The sequence below is a fragment of the Physeter macrocephalus genome, chromosome 2 (genome assembly GCF_002837175.3).
Source record: "Physeter macrocephalus isolate SW-GA chromosome 2, ASM283717v5, whole genome shotgun sequence".
In the NCBI taxonomy this organism is placed as follows: Eukaryota; Metazoa; Chordata; class Mammalia; order Artiodactyla; family Physeteridae; genus Physeter; species Physeter macrocephalus.
In genome coordinates, this window is record NC_041215.1 from 98787901 (window position 1) to 98798265 (window position 10365).

General features: G+C 35.0%; 1 pseudogene; it reads left to right on the forward strand.

The window, feature by feature from the left end:
* The first annotated feature begins 7187 nt into the window (after positions 1-7187).
* LOC102976481 (zinc finger protein 148-like) lies at positions 7188-8561 on the forward strand (annotated as a pseudogene).
* Positions 8562-10365: the final 1804 nt, after the last annotated feature.

Consider the following 10365-nt stretch of genomic DNA (forward strand, 5'->3'; position numbering starts at 1 on the left):
GCTCAGAGCTTTTCTTCTTTTTAGAAGAAACAAACAAAAAAGAACTATGAAAACAATCCCATAACAATTAACAAAATGGTAATAAGTACATACATATGAATAATTACTTTTTTTTTTTTGTGGTATGCTGGCCTTCCTCTGTTGTGGCCTCTCCCGTTGCGGAGCACAGGCTCCGGACGCGCAGGCTCAGCAGCCATGGCTCACGGGCCCAGCCGCTCCGCGGCATGTGGGATCCTCCCATACCGGGGCGCGAACCCGGTTCCCCTGCATCGGCAGGCAGACGCGCAACCACTGCGCCACCAGGGAAGCCCCTGGATAATTACTTTAAATATAAATAGACTAAATGCTTCAATTAAAAGACACAGTGTTGCTGAATGGATACAAAAACAAGACTCATACATATGTTGCCTACAAGAAGTTCACTTCAAATCTAAAGACACACACAGACTTAAAGTGAGATGACAGAACAAGTTATTCCACCCACGCACCTATAGTCACCTAATCTATGACAAAGGAGGCAAGAATATACAGTGGGAAAAAGACAGTCACTTCAATAAGTGGTGCTGGCAAAACTGCACAGCTACATGTAAAAGAATGAAATTAGAACACTCCCTAACACCATACACACAAATACATTCAAAATGCATTAAAGACCTAAATGTAAGGCCAGACACTATCAAACTCTTAGAGGAAAACCTAGGCAGAACACTCTTTGACATAAATCACAGCAAGATCTTTTCTGACCCACCTCCTAGAGTAATGAAAATAAAAACAAAAATAAGCAAATGGGACCTAATTAAACTTAAAAGCTTTTGCACAGCAAATGAAACCATAAACAAGGTAAAAAGACAACCCTCAGAATGGGAAAAAATATTTGCAGATGATGCAACAAAGGATTAATCTCCAAAATATGCAATAGGTCCAGTTTATTTATTTTGGTTTTTATTTCCTTTACTTAGGAGACGGATCCAAAAAATATTGCTGTGATGTATGTCAGAGTGTTCTGATACAACATTATAGACTAGAAATCAACTTCTAGAAAAAAGAAACTGCAAAAAACACAAACACATGGAGAGTAAACAATATCATACAATGCTACTATACAATGCAATATTAGCCATACAAAAGAATGAAATCTTGCCATTTGAGACAACATGGATGGACCTGGAGGATATTATGCTAGGTGAAATAAGTCAAAGACAAATACCATATGATTTCACTTATATGTGGAATCTAAAAACAAATCAAAACAAATGAACAAACAAAACAAAACAGAAACAGACTCATAGATACATAGAACAAACTGGCAGTTGTCAGAGGGAAGAGAGGTGGGGGAATGAGTGAAACAGGTGAAGGAAATTAAGGATATAAACTTCTAGTTATAAAATAAATAAGTCATGGAGATGTAATACACAGCATAGAGAATATAGTCAATAATATTGTAATAACTTTGGTGACAGATGGTTACTGGACTTATTGTGGTGATCATTTTGTAATGTATAAAATATCAAATCACCCGAAACTAATATAACATTGCAAGTCAGTTATACTTTAATTATAAAAAACTAATATATTATTGAATATCATAAATATGCAGATTTGTCCACCTACCCTCAGGAAATGCTAGAGGAAGGCAAGATTCTAAAGAGTGGACAAGTCCATTGAGGAAAGAGCACCCTGCATTCAGGCAGCTGCAAAGGAATAGGCAAAGAGGCAAAGAGAGAGCACAGAAGGTCTTGTTTTTCCCCCCAATTTTACCTACTGATAAGTGATTATACTTTCAGGTGGAGGAGAAACCCCAGGGTTCTGGGAAAATTTTATCCTAAGAAAAAAAACATCAGGAGTGGAGAAGAAGTTTTCTCCATTCAAATGTAATTTAATTTACATTTAAGTATGTATTTTGAGATTAAAAATTACTAATTGAATAATTCTATCAATATACATAGATTATAAATTTATTTATCTGAAAAGTTTGAATTTCCTATTATCATTTATGCAGTATATTTATTAAAACATAATATTAAGAAAAAACAGAAATATTAAAAACTAAGAGAAATTATGTCATTACATATGTAATGGGAACGTTATTTTTCCCAGATTGTCAATTTGAATTTTTAGAACTTGATATTTATATTTATTGAAATATTATGGAAAGAAGCTTTATTAAACATTTACTATACTTACCACCATTCAAAATTTCAAATTTTATGTCAATTCTAAACGAGTGTATATAACTCATATCGAAGTTACAAATGGATCTAATTAATTTTACAATTAACCTTAATAACATGAAGAAAAATCTGTGACCATCATTAAATTTGTTTATTATTTAGTTTCACATTAGAATTCCTTTTAGTTAATAAGGGTTTCAGTCCCAAATGTTGATGATATAAAATAGTAATTAATTAGTACATGCAAATGAAATGCATTGACGTAAAGCCACAACTCATAACTTATGCTTTCTCTACAAGGTTCTATTTTATGTCCAATACATAAAGAAGTATTTTATTATTATTTTCAAATAAACATGATATATACTATAATTAAATATTAAACAATTGTTCTAAATAACTTTCTTCAGAAAAAAAATCATAAAAATTATTTTTCTTGTTTGTTTTATTTTTTTGAAAAGTGAGAGATAAGATTAGGGGAAACCCAGACATAGTAGTAAAAGTTCATTTACAAATTTAAATAAAATGTTAACAGTTCTTTTTTAGTGAACACCACTACCAATGCCATGTAAGAAAAATATGAGAGAATGATGTATTTAACTATGAAAATAGGAGTGACTTTATCACTATCACTGATCATTTATTAAGAGAATATTACCTGTAAAAGATCAGTATAGATATGTGCTGTTCAATATGGTAGCCATTAGCCCATGTGGATATTTAAATTTGAATTAATAATAATTAAGTAAGATTTCAAAATCAGTTTGTCATTTGTACTAGTCACAATTCAAATACTCAATGGCCGCCTGTGGTTAGTAGCTACCATATTTGGTATAGAATATTTCCATCATTGCTGAAAATTCTATTGAACTAAAAGCTGAAGATTCACAACATGTAAGACAAAGTACTTGCACTCAAGGATCTTGAAACAGAGTTTCAAATAAATGCTGTAGATAATATAAGCTAACCTGCGATGTCATTATGAACTGAAGTAACAGCGTGGAAGCATCAGCAATATGTGGGATTAAAGAGTGATAAAATCTTATCCTTGTTTTACCTATCTGGGAGAAATCTTCCCCATCTCTTTTTCTGGCCCATTGTTACTCCTCTCCTCTCTTTGGTCCTCAGGATCCTTAACATAATAACTTCAGTTATTGAAGGATCGAAAGAGGAAGGAAGAGGGACGAAATAAGAAAGAGAGAAAGGGAGGAAGGGCTGAAGGGCTGAGAAAGAACTTCATGCAAATTTAGCTTTTGTGCTAGCCTCCATAAACCTACAAAACAGAGCAGCGCTGACATTAACTACCTGCTGAAATAGGAAGAGAGAAAAGTGCAGGAGACCAAGCAAATAAATATCTCAATAAAGACTTATTCTACAAGGCAAAACAAAAGATGCTTCTTTATTGTACTTATTCCCCTCCGTGGTTTCCAATGCCTTCTTAGAGTGAAGAAATTTTTCTAGAAATATTGATGATGGTAACATTTGTGTTATTCTTAGTAATCTCTTCATGGAAATAATGAAAAAGTCATAGGAACATCAACAATGAATTAATGTAAATGCAAATCACCATAAACTAGGCAGGCATGCAAGTGGAAGATCTTCCAACATTTTCCTCTTAATGCTATGGAGGAAATAGCAATTGCAAACACATCTCTAGTGTCTAGTCTAAATTTTAACATGATTAAGAGATTTCATGCATTGTGACCCAAAGAGAAGGCAATCAGGAAAATAATTTTGCATGCTGTATATAAATGAATACCACCACATTAATACTAGTAAAGGTACAAACTGCAATTACTTTTTCTTTTTCCATCTCTCAGGCATTTAGCATTTCTATCTTAATAAAATAGACAATTTCTGAAGAAAACAAAGTGACATAATGTTTCTGAAAATTCTCTTTTAGTATAAAAAACTCGTCCTCATTTATACTCTTAAAAGGTAAAATTTACTTGATCATTTGAGAAGAAAATGGTAAGAATCTATTTGGAGTTGGTAAAATGATATGCAAACAAAGAAATATATGAGTACCATTGTGGTGAAGTCCATAATGGAGAATAGGGAGCAATAACACATAAGGATCTCAAGTGTGAATGTCCTAAAATCAATGCAGAAAATAGATAAATGCTTGGGATAAAGATTAAAGGATATAAAATCAAACCCTGATAGATTTAGTCAAATAATAAATGAAAGCAAGCACAATAACTTACTTCAATGGTGAAAAATTAAAGAATATATTCTTCAGCAAAAATAGACACTAATGGCAATAACAGTTTATTTTATTTCTTTTTTTAAACATATTTATTGGAGTATAATTGCTTTAAAATTGTGTGTTAGTTTCTGCTTTACAACAAAGTGAATCAGTTATACATATACATATGTTCCCATATCTCCTCCCTCTTGCGTCTCCTTCCCATCCCCCCATCCCACCCCTCTAAGTGGTGACAAAGCATCGAGCTGATCTCCCTGTGCTATGCAGCTGCTTCCCACTAGCTATCTATTTTATATTTGGTAGTGTATATATGTCCATGCCACTCTCTCACTTCGTCCCAGCTTACCCTTCCCCCTCCCCGTGCTTTCACATGCCTATGCATTTATGTTTTTCTCAGCCACTTAAGACAGAGAAATAAGTAATTGTATTTTGTGGCATAATGGACATAAAATGATAAGGTTTAGTGTGGTAGAATTGACTTTAGAAAAGTAAAAATGAAAATGCATTGTTTGTTGAAGGAAAAAATGATTAAATTCATTTACAAGATAAAGAGAACATGTCATAACTATTTTATACCTCCTAGAAGACTTTTGAAAAAGACTTTAATTTCACTCTTGAAATAGCTGAACAAGACAAAAGAAAGACATAGTGGGAAGGGATGACCTTACATCTTCTTAAATAACTATGACATATGAAAAGACTTTTCAGATTGTTTGGCTCATTCCAGTTACAAAGAACAAAAATATGTGGCAGTTTTCTAAGCCAATTGTGGGTTATCACGAGGACAAACAAAAATGTAAAGAAGAATAGCAAAGTATTCTGGAAGAGGATCAGCCTGAACTCCCAGTGAAGTGGATAGTTTTTCAAGACACATAACAAGTGATCTTATTGTCCTCTCTTCACAGCAGCAACAGTAACAGGTATATTTTGTTCTTTATTCAAACTACTTGTCATGATGTCAACTCGGATATCTTTTCCTTTATTGATTTCTTCTGTTGTCATTACTAATAAACTCTAAGTAAGGTTTTTCTGCAAATGTCACAAGAGAATATATCTGATTGGTTGAAAATTCTTCATCCAGTATACAGTCATCTGTTTCTTAATGTGTGCACATCACTGGCCTCTGGCTAAGCCATAGATGACCTCCTTTTGATGGGTCATTGACTCAAACCTAAACAACTATAGTCAGGATAGTGAGTTCAATTTATGGTTTAGGAATAAAGACAGCTTGAAGAAGCTTTTCTTAAAAAGAGGTAGTATCAAAAGGCATTAAGGAACTCAGTTTCTGGTGTATGACAAAAATGAGGACTGAGACAACCATAGGTATGAAAACTCAGGTAACTAATGTATTATGAGTCTAAATTTCCTCATCTGTTAAATGCAGATTCATCAAAATATTTTCTGAATCTCTACTGTGTACTAGGTACTCTTCTGGGCACTCGAAAAATAATTTTGTTCTCCAGTGAAAAACAGAGCCCTCATGGAACTTATATTCTGGTGTGGGAAATTATGGATGAAATAAGTAAACAACACAGGAGGTTCAAAAGTGATTAAATGCTATGGGGAAAAATGACATATACATAGAGAGAGAACAGGATAAGAAGGATTAGGGGTGCTTAGTGGGGGTGTTGCAAAGATTAATAGGATGATCATTTCAGTGAGAATGTGTACAGTTGAGCAAAGACTTTTGAAGGAAGTGAGGTATTGTGATTTTTTAAAATACTGATTATTTCAAAAGTTAATGATGATTTTGGAAAGATGCTTCTACTGCACTGGTATTCTAAACATAAAACAATCTAGATTACTACTTATTCTCCGAATACCCTTAGACGATACAGACTCCATTCATTCACACATTCTTTTCTCTCTACTATGAGTAATTCCTACCCAGCAATGGTAAAGTATCAAAAATATTACTTTCTTGACTAGGTCCACATCAAGTGCTATCTGCTTTCGTGAAGTCTTTCCTGACACCCAATGTACACATCCCTTTTTAAATTATTGACCCAACCGTCTAATCATTAATTCCACCTACAACATTGATGAAATTCCTGCTATGTGCCTAGTGAGTGTTACTTCTCGGAGTGACAAACATGAGTAAAAAGAATACTTAAGCTCAAGTAGTCTAAAGTCTAGTTACTATATCCTTTGATGCTGTCTTACAGTATTTCCAATATTTCATTTCACACTTTCATTATTTGTGTTATTCATATTTAGTTGTTAGATCATGGGCTTTCATGAGACCAACCTGAACTTGCGTCCTGGTTCCCAACTTTTTCTTTAGTTCAAGTGCAAAGTTTTTATTACTGTTTTTAATTTTAAAGGTAAAATCCATAACTTCCTTAATCTACTAAGAAAGCATTACAGTAATATATAAACTTTAAAATGATATATAAAAAAGAGAAAGTTATGTATTTTCTCATTTGTGAATACTGATGTAAAAAACCTTAAAAATACCAGTAAATCAGTTAAAATTACAATAATAATTAATTTCTAGGGCATATTACCCCAAGAACATGTGGATTATTGAGTTTTAAGGTATCATCTAATGTACTGCATTACACTAATGAATTAAAGAAACAAAAACAACTTGTAATTTATTGGTAGATGAAGGAAAATACTTGATAAACACACGGCTAACATATATTAATGGGGAGGACGAGGAGATGGGCGCAGAGGTGGGAGCTGTCGATGAAGCTACCACAGCAAAAGTTCTCCCCCCCTGCTTCCCCTCCTCTTAAGGCCCCTAGAAAGGTTGAAGCTGCCACCGCCTGCAGTCGGTGACCTCGGCACCCACTGGCGGATAGAGGGAGAAATCAACAGCTTGGAAATTCGGCCAAGTGATCTGGCAGGATGGGCATTTGCCTGACCTATTTTGTAGAGGAACTGGATGGCATACGTGATTGTGGTGGCATTGAGGGTCTCTGAAGCCTATGAAAGGTAGAAACACAACCATGATTTCTTTTTCAACTCTACAGCATTCCCTTCCTTGAAGTCTTCATTTTTACATTAGTCTCAGGCAGTTATACTTAAGCATGAACATTGACGACAAACTGGAAGGATTATTTAAATGTGGCAGCATAGTTGGAATGCAGTCTTCCAGGGCAATGGTTGTAATGCGTGGAGTGTCTGGCCAGTCTACCGTGTCTGGAGAGCTGCAGGAGTCAGTGCTTCAAGATTGGAGTATGCCTCACCAGGAGATCCTTGCTGCAGATGAAGTGTTAACAAGAAAGTGAAATGAGGGCTTCCCTCGTGGCGCAGTGGTTGAGGGTCCGCCTGCCGATGCAGGGGAAGCGGGTTCGTGCCCCGGTCCGGGAAGATCCTACATGCCGCTGAGCGGCTGGGCCCGTGAGCCATGGCCGCTGAAAATGAAGAGCAGATGGAAACACATGAAAGACTTCCTCAAGGACTACAGTATGTACTTAATGTCCCTGTAAGTGTAAAGCAGGAAACTACTTTTACTGATGTATGTGAGCAACTGATGAGAGACAAAAAAACAAATCAGAGAGCCAGTAGACTTACAGAAAAAGAAGAAATGGAAACAATGTTCTCCTGCAAAAACGCTTACAATAAATGAAAATGGATCACTTGGTTGGAAATCCCCTAAATCTCATGTTTGTGAGCACTGCAATGCTGCCTTTAGAATGAACTATCGCTTACAGAGATATGTCTTCATTCATACAGGTGAAAAACCATTTCAATGTGACATGCATTTCATACAGAAGTACCTGCTACAGAGACATGAGAAGATTCATACTGGGGACAAACCATTTCGCTCTGATGAATGTGGTATGAGATTCATTCAAAAATATCATATGGAAAGGCATGAGAGAACTCATAGTGGAGAAAAACCTTACCAGTGTGAATACTGTTTACAGGTGATGAGACAAACCATGCTTCTGCCACATCAACACAGGACTTTTTGGATCAAGTGACTTCTCAGAAGAAAGCTGAGGCTCAGCCTGTCCACCAAGCTTACCAAATGAGCTCTTTTCCGTGCTCCATATCATGGATCCAGAGCTGGAATAGCTCCTCAGTTTAGCACTGCCAATAGACAGGTGAACCTTCAGGGACCAGGGACAAGTGCTGAACTTCCAGAATTTCCCTTGGTGAATGTAAATGATAATAGAGCTAGGACGACATCCTCACCTGATGCCACAACTGGCCAGACTTTTGGCTAAAAAAAATGTGTAAATAATACTGGCACATTAGAACAGATTAATCAAGAGTGGGATTACTCTGTAAAATGGAGTGTTGTATGGATTTAAGAGCAATGCATTAAAACAAGTTAAGCTGATATGAAGAGCAAGATAATCCAATAACTGCATTTTGTTTGGTTAGTCAGCTTTCTTTGAACTGCCTTACATGTTGTCACCTTTATAGAAGCAATGCATTATTTGTTTTAGATCAGAAACTTGCTATTCCACCTACACCAAACTTAAAAGGAAAAAAAAAATGACTTTCGCACAATTGTTTCCTAACTGATAACACTGTACATTCTTAGGAGACTAGTAATTGTGTGAAATTTACTCATACTGTTTCTAAGTTTTTCAGCATAGTCATGGCACGTCAGCAGGGAATCTGAGTATACTTTATAGACAGAGTGAACTTAAGAGTTAAAATGTCAAGAGATTATGGCTTAAATAAATCAGCGTGTCCTATGGGGGAAAAAAGGAAACCACCTTTTAAAAAGAATGATATGCCATAGACCCTTGATTTTTCATTTTGCATTATATTGACATGGTTTTTTTTTTTGAGAAAAAAGTAATAAAAATCTGATAGTCTAAGAAAAAAACTATATAATTGAGTATTTACTGTGAAGCATGTAATAATGTTCTAACTTTACATTTATCGATTCAATTAATCTCACAACAATCTGGTGTAATAAATACAATTGCTATTCCATTTACAGAAGAGGAAATTGAGGCACAAGAAATTTAGATAACTTGCCCAAAGTCTCAAACACATAAATAGCTGAGTATGGTGTGAACTTAGAGACCTTAGTTCTAGCCAAGAAAAAAAAACTTCTTTAACGTGATAAAATGTATCTGCCAGAAATCCACATGATTCATTTTAACGTACTAGAAGAACTTCCTTTGGGCTTCCCTGGTGGCGCAGAGGTCGAGAATCCGCCTGCTGATTCAGGGGACACGGATTCGTGCCCCGGTCCGGGAAGATCCCACATGCCGCAGAGCGGCTGGGCCCATGAGCCATGGCCGCTGAGCCTGTGCGTTCGGAGCCTGTGCTCCGCAACGGGAGAGGCCACAACAGTGAGAGGCCCGCATACCACAAAACAAACAAACAAACAAAAAACTTCCTTTGAAGTCAGGAATGAGGAAGGATATATGCAATAATCATTATTTTTTAACATTGTGTTAAGGATTGTAGCCAATGGATTAAAGGAAAAAAATATACATATATTTTGGGAAAAAAGAAACACATTGATTATTTAAAGACAGTATGTTATCTAATTAGCAAATCTTTATGAATCAACTGATAATTCTGGAATAAGCACACAGAAATAAAATTATTATACAATAATAGTAACCTTACCAAAAGGCCAAAAATATTTACTAAAAATAACTACAAAATTTAACACTAATGTATAAATGTCCATAAAATGATTTTGTATGTCATTTTTATATGAATATACTGAATATTGTGAATATACTGATTGATATAAAATTACTTGATAAATTCAAGATAGTGCAACTTTGGGCAGAAATTAACTAACTAATTATAACCAGAAATATAAATGTACAAAAATAGCCAAAATTTTTCTTAATAAGAAAAAAATGGGAAGTGGCTATCCATACCTATTATGCTTATACAGACATATATATGTCTGAATGTATGTACACACACACACACACAAAGCTATGGATATAAGGATTATATAGTTATGGTACAAAAATAAATACATCTGTGGAACACAGAATTCTGAAAAGGACTTCATTCTGGGGTATCTGAAAGATGACAGGTATC